Source organism: Myotis daubentonii, chromosome 4 (assembly GCF_963259705.1).
Source record: "Myotis daubentonii chromosome 4, mMyoDau2.1, whole genome shotgun sequence".
NCBI lineage: Eukaryota > Metazoa > Chordata > Mammalia > Chiroptera > Vespertilionidae > Myotis > Myotis daubentonii.
In genome coordinates this window covers 6,011,873-6,025,282 of record NC_081843.1, presented here as the reverse complement: position 1 = coordinate 6,025,282, position 13,410 = coordinate 6,011,873, and the positions used below count along the sequence as shown (strand labels likewise).

The 13,410-nt window shown below is 53.7% G+C and overlaps 1 protein-coding gene across 3 annotated transcripts in view; it reads right to left on the bottom strand.

The window, feature by feature from the left end:
* SCNN1B (sodium channel epithelial 1 subunit beta) overlaps nt 1-13,410 on the bottom strand; it is a 51,814-nt gene that overhangs the window by 25,541 nt on the left and 12,863 nt on the right. Inside the window, exon 2 of one of the 3 annotated variants that reach the window (XM_059692068.1) lies at nt 9,687-9,829. The exons of 1 other annotated variant lie outside the window; for it this stretch is intronic. The gene's annotated coding sequence lies outside the window, so the exon portion shown is untranslated. Of the gene's footprint in view, nt 1-4,826; nt 4,935-9,686; nt 9,830-13,410 lie in introns of those variants that run through there. One more of the 3 variants, XM_059692070.1, reaches the window with a different exon arrangement.

The window sequence follows — 13,410 nt, the reverse complement described above, 5'->3', positions numbered from 1 at the left end:
TCAGGGTGGGGGTCCCACTGGGGTGCCTGGCCAGCCTGGGTGAGTGGCTGATGGCTGTTTTCAGGCTGGTCAAGCCCGCCCCCCAGTGGGGACCCTCACCCCATGGAGGTTTGGCCAGCCTGGGTGAGGGGATGATGGCTGTTTTCAGGCTGGCCACACCCCCTTTAGGGTGGGGGGTCCCCACTGGGGTGCCTGGCCAGTCTGGGTGAGGGGCTGAGGGCCATTTTCAGGCTGGCCAAGCCCCCCTGTGATGGAAGCTCCCAGCCTCTCCTTTTTGACTTTTCTTTTTTATTCTGGGATTTATTTACCTTCTATAATTAAAACTTTGTAGCCTTGAGAGGAGCTCAGAGTCAGCCAGGGCGGGTGGTAGGGAAGCTTGGATTCCTGCTCACTCCAGCTCCGTGGCCACGGCCAGCTGAAAGCAGGTATCTGGGGTTTATTTACCTTCTATAATTGAAACTTTGTTGTTTTGAGTGGAGCTCAGAGCCGGCCACGGCAGGCAGGAAGCTTGGCTTCCTCCATCATTGGGGCAACCAAGCCTCTTGTTTGCTCCAGCTACATGGCTGCCGGCCGTCATCTTGGTTGGGTTAATTTGCATATAGTCGCTCTGATTGGCTGGTGGGCTTGGCTTAAGGCATAGCAAAGGTATAGTCAATTTGCATGTTTGTCTTTTATTAGTGTAGATGCTGAAAGGTATTCTTTAAGAAGAGGAAGAAGAAAAAGGTAAAGATAAAAATTATGAGCAACAAATACATATCTATCAACAAGTGAATCTAAAAATCAAGTGAATAAAAAATCTGATGAAAAAAAAATACTAGAGGAATCCAAAGGCAACAAAATCTCAGACATATGCCGAAGCAATTTCTTCACCCATACATTTCCTAGGACATTGGAAACTAAAGAGAAAATAAACAAATGGGACTACATCAAAATAAAAAGCTTCTGCACAGCAAAAGAAACCATCAACAAAACAACAAGAAAGCCCATTGCATGGGAGAACATATTCGCCAATGTTATCACCGATAAGGGTTAATCTCCAACATTTTTAGGGAACTCATACAACTTAATGAAAGAAAGATAAACAATCCAATCAAAAAATGGGCAAAGGACCTAAATAGACACTTTTCAAAGGAGGACATTCAGAAAGCCAAGAGACATATGCAAACATGCTCCAAGTCACTAATCATCCGAGAGATGCAAATCAAAACAACAATGAGGTACCATCTCACACCTGTCAGAATGGCTATCATCAACAAATCAACAAACGACAAGTGCTGGAGAGGATTCGGAGAAAGGGGAACACTCGTGCACTGCTGGTGGGAATGCAGACTGGTGCAGCCACTATGGAAGACAGTATGGAGTTTCTTCAAAAAGTTAAAAATGGAACTCCCATTTGACCCTGTGATCCCACTTCTAGGAATATATCCCAAGAAACCAGAAACACCAATCAGAAAGGATATATGCATCCCTATGTTCATAGCAGCACAATTTACCATTGCTAAGATCTGGAAACAGCCTAAGTGCCCATCAGCAGATGAGTGGATTAGAAAACTGTGGTACATCTACACAATGGAATACTACACTGCTGTAAAAAAAGAAGTAATTCTTACCATTTGCAACAGCATGGATGGAACTGGAGAGCATTATGCTAAGTGAAATAAGCCAGTCAATGAAAGAAAAATACCACATGACCTCACTCATTTATGGATAATAAAGACCATTATAAGCTGATGAACAAAAATAGATACAGAGGCAGAGCTGCCTCGAACAGACTGTCAAACTGCAGTGGGAAGGCTGGGGAGGGTTGGGGGGCAGGAGGGAGGTAGTAAGAGATCAACCGAAGGACTTGTATGCATGCATATAAGCATAACCAATGGACACAAGAAACTGGGGGGTAGGGGAGGCCGGGGGAATGTCAAGGGGGGGGGAAAAGGAGACATGTGTAATACTCTTAGTAATACTTTAAGCAATAAAACAAAATTAAAAAAAATAAAATAAAAAATAAAAAAATCTGATGAACAGGAAAAAAAAAAAAAGAAAAGAAAAAAAACCTATAAGGTGTACTTAGTTAAAATAAAATCTTACCTTCAAAAGACACTGTTAAGAACTTGAGAGAGAAAACCGCTGGGAGAAAATATTTGTAATAACATGTCTAACAAAGAATCTGTGTGAAGAATACATAAATAGTCCTGAGAACGCAATAAGAAAGCAAGAGGCCCAACAAAAATGGACAAAAGGTTTGAAAATACAGGCAGAAGATGATGTGTGAGTGGCCCCTAAGCACATGAGAAGATGCTGCACCACATTACTCACTGGGGACATGCAAATCCGAAGCACACGGAGGGGCCACCTCCCACCCACCAGGTGTGACGGCACCAGGGCCGGCGAGTGTGTGGAGCAATCGGAACTCTCCGACATGACTGGCAGGAACGAAAAATGGTACAGTCACTTTGGAAAACAGTTTGGCAGTTACTCATAAAGTTAAAAGGACGCTTATCATATGACCTAGCAATTCCACTTTTATTTACCCCAGAGAACTAAAAATATGCTCAACAAAGACTTCTATATATACATTGATAGCAGCCTTATGCATTAATAATCCCAAGCTAAAAACAAGCCAAATGCCGACCAATGAGTGAATAAATAAACAAACTGGGGCATATCCAGACCATGGAGAACTCTTTAGCGATGAAAAGGAACTGAATATTGGCACATACACAATGTGGATGGGCATTAACAAATCATTGCTGAGTAACCGAAGCTGGGCACAAAAGAATTCCTGCTCTATGATTCCATTTCTACGAAGCCCTGGAAAAGACAGACTTATCTACAGGGACAGGAGACAGGCCAGTGAGTCCCTGGGCCTGGCTGAGCAGGGGGTTGACTAGAAAGATGCAGAAAGGAAGCTTTGGGAGGTGAGGAAAATATTCTACATATTGAGTGAGATGTTCAATTGGGTGCAAATATTTGTAAAAGCTCATCAAACACTGTACTTAGAATGGAGGTATTTTACTGTATATAAATTATATCTGAATAAGGTTTTAACCAAATACTTAAATCCATTGCTATTTTGAAATTGAGATTTCACATTTTAAAATGAAATCTAGATTTTCTTCCACTTTTGAAAAATCAGAATGACTTGACGACTGTACGATGTGGCGATGTCCTGCTGGGGCTGCGCAGCAGCTGCCCCGATTCGGAGCCTGTGCGCCCACCGCCCCACATCTCCCGTTCCCCGTCTTCTTACACGCAGCCCACTCTGCTCGTTTTCTATCCCGTGTTGGTGTATAGGGGCATGTGATCTAGCGGCCCCTGTCAATCACAGGTTAGATGCTTTCATTAAAACCCCCTGTACTTACTGCTGCACTAAAACCTCAATTATCCAAGGTTATCAGGGAATAAGTGTGTGGTAGCTGGATTTTTGTAGTTAATTGAAGGTTCGCTGGAAAATGGATGTGACTCTGGTTATTAAGAAGTCGTTCATGTTTCTGCGTCTGCCAGGGCAGCTCTAGAACAGGAAGGCCGGAGCCCAGATGGCGCTCTCTGTTCCGACTGCAGGACAATGTCAGGAGAGGGGCTGGGATCTCTTGTCATTTCCATGGATAAAGGCAAATATGTGCATCGTAGGCACCCAGATTCTGGTCTCCATATGCCATTCCTGACCAAAAAAACCCAGGGCTCCCTGGAGGAATGGCTTATGCCTCTTTTCATGCAGGAAATGCACAGGAGGAACCTGCGCGACTTGATCTTAGTAGAAAGCAGAGGAGGCACCCAGCATTCCTGGGGCCACTTGGAGGACCCCTTGAAGGGGCTCTTAGTGCCAAAGGCGGGGCAATTTGAGAATCTTTACAAAAACCTGAAATGAATCGCAACATTAAATTCATAAAAAGCCTGTGAGCTCAGAATAATACTGAGAAAGGAAAACATGAATGTTACTGATCAATAAATGTCATGAACAAACGGGTCCCATTCAGGCTGCTGTTCCTGTGTTTGGGGCACGAGCAGCTATTACGCTCAGTAAACGGCTTCCCTTACTGCAAGGGCTCCAACGTTCCGCTCGAAACGCAGCCCGAGGCCTATTTTTGTACAGCCCTTGAGCTAAGAATGGTTTTTATTGATTTTTCTTTTATTTAAAAAAATTAGTTTCTTTTATTTTTCCCCATCTCCTTTTGTCCCCTCTGTGAAGGGGTGTAAAGGGAGGACCCTGGTGTGACAGAGGCGCATGAGGCCTGCAAAGCCAACACTAAGCTCCTGGCCCTCCACAGGCTCGTGTGCCGGCACCCGACCTGCTGTGCCTGCGGATTTGCAGTAAATAGAGAGAAATCTTTAAAATGGGGCTTCACCTCAGTCTCTGTAAGCTTCTGTTACTTCCCGCCCAGTGCCTGCTAATTCAGCGTTTCCGAACGTCAGCGGTTTGCGTGCCACCTTCGCTGTTTTTGCTGAATCCCTACAGCACTGGTATCGTTATTTACTTAACAGAAAACATCACCTCGACTCCCTTCTCTGCTTTAAAATATCCAGCCTTGTCCTGAGGAACACCGGAATGCGGAGCAGCGCTGTGCCTGCGAAGTAGGCTTGCCACGCTGAACCACGTTTTGTACCGCACATGAAATAGTTTCGCTATTTGAAAAGGGCTCTTCTGTGCAGCACGAAAGTCACCTTGCTCTCGCCCTTCAGGAAATTCTCTGCTGATTACTTTCCACCTGGCTGACGCGTGCGCTGCCCAGAGACATGCCATCTCTGCCCAGCGTGTCCGCCTACGTCTCCCTGCCCTTCTCTGCATCCGGGGCGGCCTAGTTATGCCCATTTCACAGAGCGGGACTTACCCACGACTCAGTGAGTCACAGGTGGAGGTGGAAATAGCCAGCAGGTCCCCTGGCTCCTGGCCACGCCTTGAGGTGAGACACCCGACCTCTTGCACGCGCTCTGGTGGGTGTCGGGGAAGTCTGCAGTGTAGCAATAGAGCCGCCGCCTCCGCCTGCGCTCACCCAGGGCAGCGCTCACCATAAACCCAAACCCCGTGGGACTGAGGGAGGCGACGGGAAAGTGGCTCCGTCCAAGGCCCCGGGAGGGGGACCAGGGGCCTTATTTGGGCGGATGAGAGAAGGAGGATTCGGCCAGGGTGTGTGGTTAAGTGGAAGAAAAGAAAGGGCAGATCAGCATATGCATTTGTGTAGACAAGAGAGATCTTTACCTCTCAGGGGAGACACCAGAAAGTGGTCATAGGAGCGGCTGGGGGACAGGCAGGGAGGAGACTTGAAAGCAAGCTACTCCTTATGCACCTTTTGTATTTTGGACCCTATCAATGTTTTTTAAAAATTCAATTTATTGGTGTAACATTGGTTAATACATATCAAGGTCTAATCTGTTCATTTATTCAATCAGTCACTGTTAAGCACTGATGTGTGCTCAGCACCGTTGTAGGCGCCAAGCATCCATCGATACACAGTAAAGACGTGAACCCCTGGCCGGCCAGTGTGGCTCAGTGGTAGAGCGTCGACCCAGGAACCAAGAGGTCACAGTTTGATTCCGGGTCAGAGCACATGCCCCGGTTGTGGGCTCCATCCCCAGAAGGGGGTGTGCCAGAGGCAGCTGACTGATGATGCTTCTCCCTCGTCGACGTTTCTATTTTTTCTATCCCTCTCCCACTGGCTCTTAAAATCAATAAAAACATTTTTAAAAAAATGTGAACCCCAGGCTTCAATGAGGTAACGCTTGGGAAGCGCTTTGCACAAGGGCTGGGCCGGCGGCGGTAGCTGCTGCTGCTGCTGCTGCTATTATGTCATGCAAGCAGCAGAGTCCTTCAACGGCCCCTTCTTCACCCTGGGTCGTTAGGGCTGTCACTCAGGGGAGATGGCCAGCGGGAGACGTGCCTCCCAGGCTCTGCCCCTTGTGGGGCTGGTCCTTCCCTGGCAAGCAAATCCCACGGTCCCCAATGTCTCCAGTGGCCCCCAAGGCCCCCATGGCTGGCAACTGGCTTTCCCAGACCACTCCTGCGAACAGCTATCCCTACACCCGGCTCCCGGCACCAGCAGCCGTGGACGCGGCCCGTGGGTGCTGGCCTCCGAAAGAGCACTTCCTACACTTGTCCCAGCGGAAGGGAGACCGGTGAGGGCTGGAACGGAGCCTCACTCCCCCCAGCAGGCGCCCGGCCCTGCGCATCTCTGCCAGGTGCGAGGCTGGGAGAGCGAAGTGCTGAGCTGCCGCTGCCGACCTGTGGAGCCCTTTCTGTGGCCCACGCCTCACGGAGCAGCAGCGCCGGCCCAGATCCAGCCCCTCCTCCTGGGCTAATGCTCAGCTCCTGGGAGAGGAGTGGGGCTCCTGCTGAAGGCGCTGCATCAGCAGGGCAGGGCCCACCCCGCTCTCTCCTCCTGTTACCTTCTCTAAAGCCGGGCGTATGTGGTCACTGCTCCGGTGCCATCACACGCCCTTTGTCCCCATCTTTCCTGAGAGCCGTTAAGGCTGAGCTTTGCAACAGGGGTGTTGGGAGAGGAAGGGAGCCCGTTAGGCCAATTGCAGGCACGGAGTACGGCCAAGGAGAGCTGAGAACTCGGTGACCAGGACAGGAGCCGGCAGGGGGCAAAGTGAGCAGGCGGGGCTGCCCCCATCTCCACCCCGACCTGCCAGCCTCCATCCTGCCAGTGCCCCTCTGGCTGGTGATGGAAGATGAGGGATGGTGTCAGGGAAGTGCTCAGAGCTGCTGCTGGGGCAGCACTGGCCAAGCCCTGCGGGGAGTGGGGCAGGCGCCAGGGCCTGGGGAGCCTGGGGAGCCGGTCTGCTCTCTGGGTGTGACCTGCCCTGCCCGCCCCCCACAGTAGGCTCAGCCGGGAGCTCAGCGCACCACACACCCTCACCCCTCGGGCACCACACACCCTCGCCCCTCGGGCACCATGCGAAAAGCGGGCCGCAGGGTCCCCACGAGACAGGCACTTGGAGGGATCGCTCAGCCAACACTTCTCAGTGGACTGGTGCTCCTGCTGGGACCAGGCCTCACTCCCGGTTGCGGGCTCCATCCCTGGGGGCAGCCGATGGCTGTTTTGCTTTCACATCGATGATTCTCTCTCTCCCCTTTCCCTCTCTCTAAAAAAATCAATTAAAAAAAGTCTCACTTCAAACATCGATGCTTAAGTTATGGTGAAGGTGGTGAACCGGGGCCCACAGTTCAGAGGCGTTTGCCACAAGGCTGCAGGCGTGGCGGCCTGGCCCAGCGTCCCGGTTCTGGGAACTCCGATCACGCACCTGCGCTGGCCGCTTGTGTCCCGTTCCCTCGGGACCCTTGACCAGCTCCCACCGCAAGGCGAAGGCCACGGAGCTGCCGCTGAAGGGCCTCTGGCCTCGAGGGCAGGTCAAGGCTGGCGCCGGCCTTGTGCTCTTAGGGGCTAACGCTTGGCTGCCTGCTTGATCTGGGCTGCAGCTGGGCGCCAATGATACTCTCCTGGACTCAATATCGTCCTTTCTGTTGACTCACTCTTGTTTTTACCTAAAGACCTGCTTGAGCTCCGTCCTAAGCAACAATGTCCGCAAAATCACAGGGTCCAGGTTCCTAATTACGTATGTTTTCTAATACGGGCAATTACTAGTGAGATGAAAGGCGCTTGTCAGCGCACCATCTCCGCCTGCCGCGCTGCTCGGGGAGACAGAGTCAGCCGAGGTCCTCCCGCCTCCTCGACGCACCAGGTTAGACAAACACCTCGCACCCGCGCTCCAGGGCCACCGTGGTGTGGACCCCTCGCCCCCAGTGCTGTGCCAGGCTGTGTGCTTACAGAACCCGTTCTGTCGGTTTTGCTACTACAGCCCAAGATTACATCAGCCTCCATCCCAGAAGGAGTCTGACACATGACCTGCCGCCCAGCCCACAGCCCCTAAACCCCAGGACGTCAGGTGTGGCCAGAGCTGCCGGAAAACCCCTTGTGATGGAATGGCCTCTTTACGGGGCAGCAGCCCCCGTCTGGCCTCTGGCCAGCAGGCCACGCCTCGGAGGAGCCGTCCTGACAGGAGGCCAGCGGGCTCCTGCTCGTCACTTCCTTGTTCGACTGGTGGCCCAGCGCCACACGCAGGTTTGGAAGATGACCACACCTCGTGCCGATGAAACCCTCACCGCTGTCTTCTCTGGGTGGACACCGACGCCATGGCGACAGGGCAGCAGCATGCGGCCAACTGTGCGCAGGCCCGTGCACGCCTGGGGCCCGAGAAGGGCGGTTAACTGTTTCTGTTTAAAAAACTGGATTTGTGTGCAGGTGAAGAACAGTGTGCACGGGGTTAAACAGAGGGTCTCACGGCTTATCTTGGTGGGGAGGGCTCTGTGGCTATTTAAAAAACGCTTTTAGTTTATCTGTCGTTTGCAATTTCCTACAATGAACAGATACTGCTTGTATGATTAAAAATTAATAAAGGAGAAAGTTATTTTTTATATCAACACGGAAAAAAGTGAGCTTATAGCTTTATGGGAAAATGGGTTGTCAGGAAAGGTGGTTGTTAGGCACCTGAAACCGATATAATTGTATTAACCAACGTCACCCCAATTAATTCAATTAAAAAAATAAGTGTAGGGGTCTCAGCATTGAGCTGCGACTTCAGGGGAAGGGCGGGGCGACGCTGGGTGGGCTGGGATCCAGTGTCTACGGGGCTTCCGGAGAAGTTCAGATTAGACTTACTCTTCAACCTGGGTTCTAGTATTTGTGACAGTTTTCCAAAAACTCATTACTTTTATAAAATGTTTAAAAGCCTCAAAGGGCGGGGGGGCGGGGGGCGCCAAGTCAGCTAGGAAGCTCGGCCTGGGCCCCTCGCAGCTGGACTGTGCTCCCCCATGGAGGCAGGTGGGCCCTTCCGTTGCTCCTGGGCACAGGGTGAGCCCGAGGTGGCTTCCCGTGGAGGCCTCGGAACCTCGGAACGGGCATTTCCTGGGTGGCTCCTGTCTCCAAACCCTTGTTGACAGAGCTTGAAGCCGTTTGCTTCCTTGTTGCCGGGACGAGGCTGCACCGGGCTATGTGCTGTACGATTACGTTTATGTGGGGAGACAGCTCGCCCCCCTGGCCCCATGCCAGGCGCCATGCCATCGCATCCTAATGGGCAGACGACTTGGGGGTGCCAACGGCGAGCACACGAGCCCACGGCCCTCCCCTCCCCCGCCATGCAAGCGGCCACTTGCCCAGGGTGGGTGGTGTGTGTTGACAGCTGGTGGGGCGGAATGCGGCCAGTTTCATGTGCTCCCTCCCGCCCTCCCTCCTGCTAAGGCTGGAGGCAACCTGAAGGAGAAAGTGTCTGCCAAGCCTCAGTGGGCGGGGAGAAGGGGTGGAGGATGGAGATGGTTACTCCACCGGGAAGAAAACGCTGTGTCCTGATGAGAGTCAGAAAAATAAGCTCAACCTGGTAAAATGGTGAGGCTCACACAATAGTTCCAGCTCTATAGCGTCTCTATTTTCCATCAGGAAACACGAATTATTCCGTTATTATTCAAAATGTGAGCTTTAGAGTCAGAGGTGAGCGGAGTCTCAGACCATCACACCGGCTCATCTGTAAAGCCCCCCCCCCCCCCCCCCCCCCCGCCCCGGCCTGCATTTTCCCGACGGCTCAAAGGGGATGATGCCCGCAAAGCGCTGGGTATGGCGTGGCGTCGGTGCTGGCTGTTGTCCTTGCTGGGGAAAGGGGTGGGACAGTGCAGGTGGCCGCTGGGCGTGCACACTCACCTGCGAGGGGGCCTCAGAGAGGACGGTGCTGGCAGGGAGTTTCCCAGCTCACAGATGAAAGCTTCGAGCCCCGCACTGCGCTCCCCGAGGCCCAGCGGCCGGGGTCACACTTCTGTCAGGAACTTTCAAGGGCACCCCTGTGTCTGCAGAGTAGAGGAGAAGCCCTTAGCCGGCTTTCAAGACGCCGTTCAGTGTGGCCCCACCTGCGTGTCTCCTTTTATCCCTCTCATTCTCCTTTAAAACAGGGTAGTGCTTAAGAGCATGGGTTTAAATCCCAGCTGTCACTCACGGTGTGACTGTGGAATCCACTTACCCTCTCTGTGCCCTGGTTTCCCCATCTGTCAAGCTAGGGGAAAACAGTACCTACTTCATTTCCAGTCCCCCCCGAATGGAAGTCACCTGGTCGTCCTCCTCCCCCCGCCCTCACCCTGTGGACCAACTCCTTCTGTTTTATTTGCTTCCCTCTGTCTCAGATCATGGCTATTTATATCCCTCTCTAATCCGTGCTGCTGGGTGGGGAGGTCCCTAGATTTCCCAATGCTTGAGTTTGGAACTTGCACACAGTAGGTGTTCAATAAGTACGCCTGGCCTTCAGGGCTGGGTGGGGCAGGGTTGCCATTCAGCTGGTATCCAAGGTGTGGTTTCGAGGGTTGATTATGTCTGGAAACCTTTCCTGGTGGAAGGGCCTTTTACGTAAACCTTCCAAATATGATCACTGCTCTGTGTGTAGGGGTGGGGGCACCTGCTCTCCTTCCATCCACCTGCCACTTGGAGCTCAACTGTGTCCCCCAAATTCATATGTTGAAGCCCTAACCCACAGGACCTCAGAAATGACTGCACGTTGGGGTCTTTAAAGAGATGCTACAGTTAAATGGGGCCAACGGGATGGCCCTAATCCACCTGACCGGCCTCCTCAGAAGAGAGGACATTTGGACACCCAAAGAGACACTTGGGGTGCCCTCTCGGAGGAGAGACCTTGTGAGGACACAACCAGAGGCGGCAGCTGCAGCACAGAGGCCTCAGGAGGCGCCCGGACCTTGGACTTTCAGCCCCAGACTGTGAGAGAAGTTTTTGTTGCTTAAGCAGGGGTATCACAGCAGCCTGATGGACTAACAAAAGCTGTAATGAGAGAAGGAACCAGGAGGCTGAGGCGGAGCCGGCGGTGAGGAGAGCGGAGGCTGGGGCTCCCTCCCATGTCCAGTTGCGAGGCCAGGCGGGTCAGGAAGCCCCCAGACCTCGCAGAATGACTTCTGCTCAGGGGTGAGTCTACTCTTCCCTCCCGACCAACGGATTCCATGCCCTTCTGTGGAGACACATCCATATTTAACCACCCGCCCTGCAAGTCCTTCCCCATTACCAGATTAAAGGAAATAATACATGGCATCTTAAACCTATTATTATTATTATTATTATTATTATTATTATTATTATCATTATTATTACTAGAGGCTCAGTGCATGAAATTTGTGCAGGGTGGGGGGTCCCTCAGCCTGGCCTGCACCCTCTCGCAACCCAGGACCTTTCAGGGATGTCCAACTGCCGGTTTAGGCCTGGCAGTTGGACATCCCTCTCTCAATCCAGGACTGCTGGCTACTCACTGCTTGCTGCCTGCCTGATTGCCCCTAACCACTCACCTACCTGCCTGACTGCCCCTAACTGCCTCTGCCTGCCTGCCTGATCACCCCTAACCACTCACCTACCTGCCTGATTGCCCCTAACCGCTCTGCCTGCCTGCCTCATCGCCCCAACCACTCACCTGCCTGCCTGATTGCCCTTAACTGCCTCTGCCTGCCTGCCTGATCACCCCCAACCACTCGCCTGCCTGCCTGATCGCCCCCAACCACTGGCCTGCCTGTCTAATCACCCCTGACTGCTCCCTGGGGGGTGGGGCCAGCCGAGGCGAGGGGCAGTAGTGTTCTGGTGTCTGGTCGTTCTGGTCATTCCACTATTTCAGTCGCTGGGCTTTTATTATATAGGATTTGCCTTAGACAAAGAGTGAGAGTCCACATTTTTTTGTCCAGAAGACCTTGTATTTTCCTGCGACGAGTCCAACAACAGCTTCCCACCCCACTTGGAGTAAAAGCCAAACTCCTTCCCATTGTCTGGAGGGTCTGGCTTCCCCCTCCTGCTCTGCCCTCCCCTCTGCTCCCCAGTTTCCAAGATCGTTTCTTGCTGTTCCTGCGTAGAGCAGTGGCCCGGCCCCTGGACCACTGATCCCCAGCCCCTGCCACAGCTCCAGGCTGTGCCCCAGGATCACACACACACACACACACACACACACACACACACTCATGCACACATGGACGCATGCGTGCGTGCACACATTGGGCCTCGCACACAGCTGCTCTGACTCTGCAGGTTGAGTTGGGTTAGGTGTCTCTCTCTATATATTTTAAACTAGAGATCTTTTTAAAAAGTGATTATTGATTTCAAAGAGGAAGGGGGGAGAGAGAGATAGAAACATCAATGATGAGAAAGAATATTTGACCAGCTGCCTCCTGCACGCCCCCTACTGGGGATGAGCCCGAAACCAGGGCATGTGCCCTGACTGGAATCGAACCCTGAACTCCTGGCTCATAGGTCTACGCTCAGCCCCTGAGCCCCGCCGGCCGGGCTGTGTGTATATTTTTAAACTTCAGCACCGAGTCTGGAGCATGGGCAGCACTGAGGCGCGGCACCGTGGGTCTTCGTGGAGCTGCTGCTTCTTGCAGCCCCAGCTCCAGGGCCATCTCTCCGAGGGGCCCACCCTGACCCCCAGCCCCCAGAGCTCCCTAGCCCACGGCCCTATTTATTTTCTCTGGAGACCTAACTCCATCAGAGACCATCTGATCTATTCATGTTTCCTGTCTGTCCCTCCACCACTTTAAACTCCCCATGGTGCGCGCTGGCTTCTAGTCCCAGCAGCACCCCAATCCCACAGCACACCAGAGCACCTCAGCAGCATCCAGGAGCAATCCGACAGCACTATAGCACCCCAGAGCACCCCAGCAAAACTCAGAGGACCCAGAGCACCCAGGGCACTCAGGGGACCCAGGGCACCCAGGGGACCCAGAGCACCCAGGGGACCCAGAGCACCCAGGGCACTCAGGGGACCCAGGGCACCCAGGGGACCCAGGGCACCACCCAGGGGACCCAGAGGACCCAGAGCACCCAGGGGACCCAGAGCACCCAGGGCACCCAGAGGATCCAGAGCACCCAGGGCACCCAGAGCACCCAGGGGACCCAGGGCACCCAGGGCACCCAGGGCACCCAGGGGACCCAGGGCACCCAGAGCACCCAGGGGACCCAGGGGACCCAGGGCACCCAGGGCACCCAGAGGATCCAGAGCACCCAGGGCACCCAGAGCACCCAGGGCACCCAGGGGACCCAGGGCACCCAGGGCACCCAGAGGACCCAGAGCACCCAGGGGACCCAGAGCACCCAGTGCACCCAGAGCACCCAGGGGACCCAGGGCACCCAGAGCACCCAGGGCACCCAGAGGACCCAGAGCACCCAGGGGACCCAGAGCACCCAGTGCACCCAGGGGACCCAGAGCACCCAGGGCACCCAGGGGACCCAGAGCACCCAGGGGACCCAGAGCACCCAGAGCACCCAGGGCACCCAGGGGACCCAGGGCACCCAGAGCACCCAGGGCACCCAGGGGACCCAGAGCACCCAGGGCACCCAGGGCACCCAGGGGACCCCAGCAGCAGACCCTCTCTGTCCAGCACCGGAGCCACTGCCC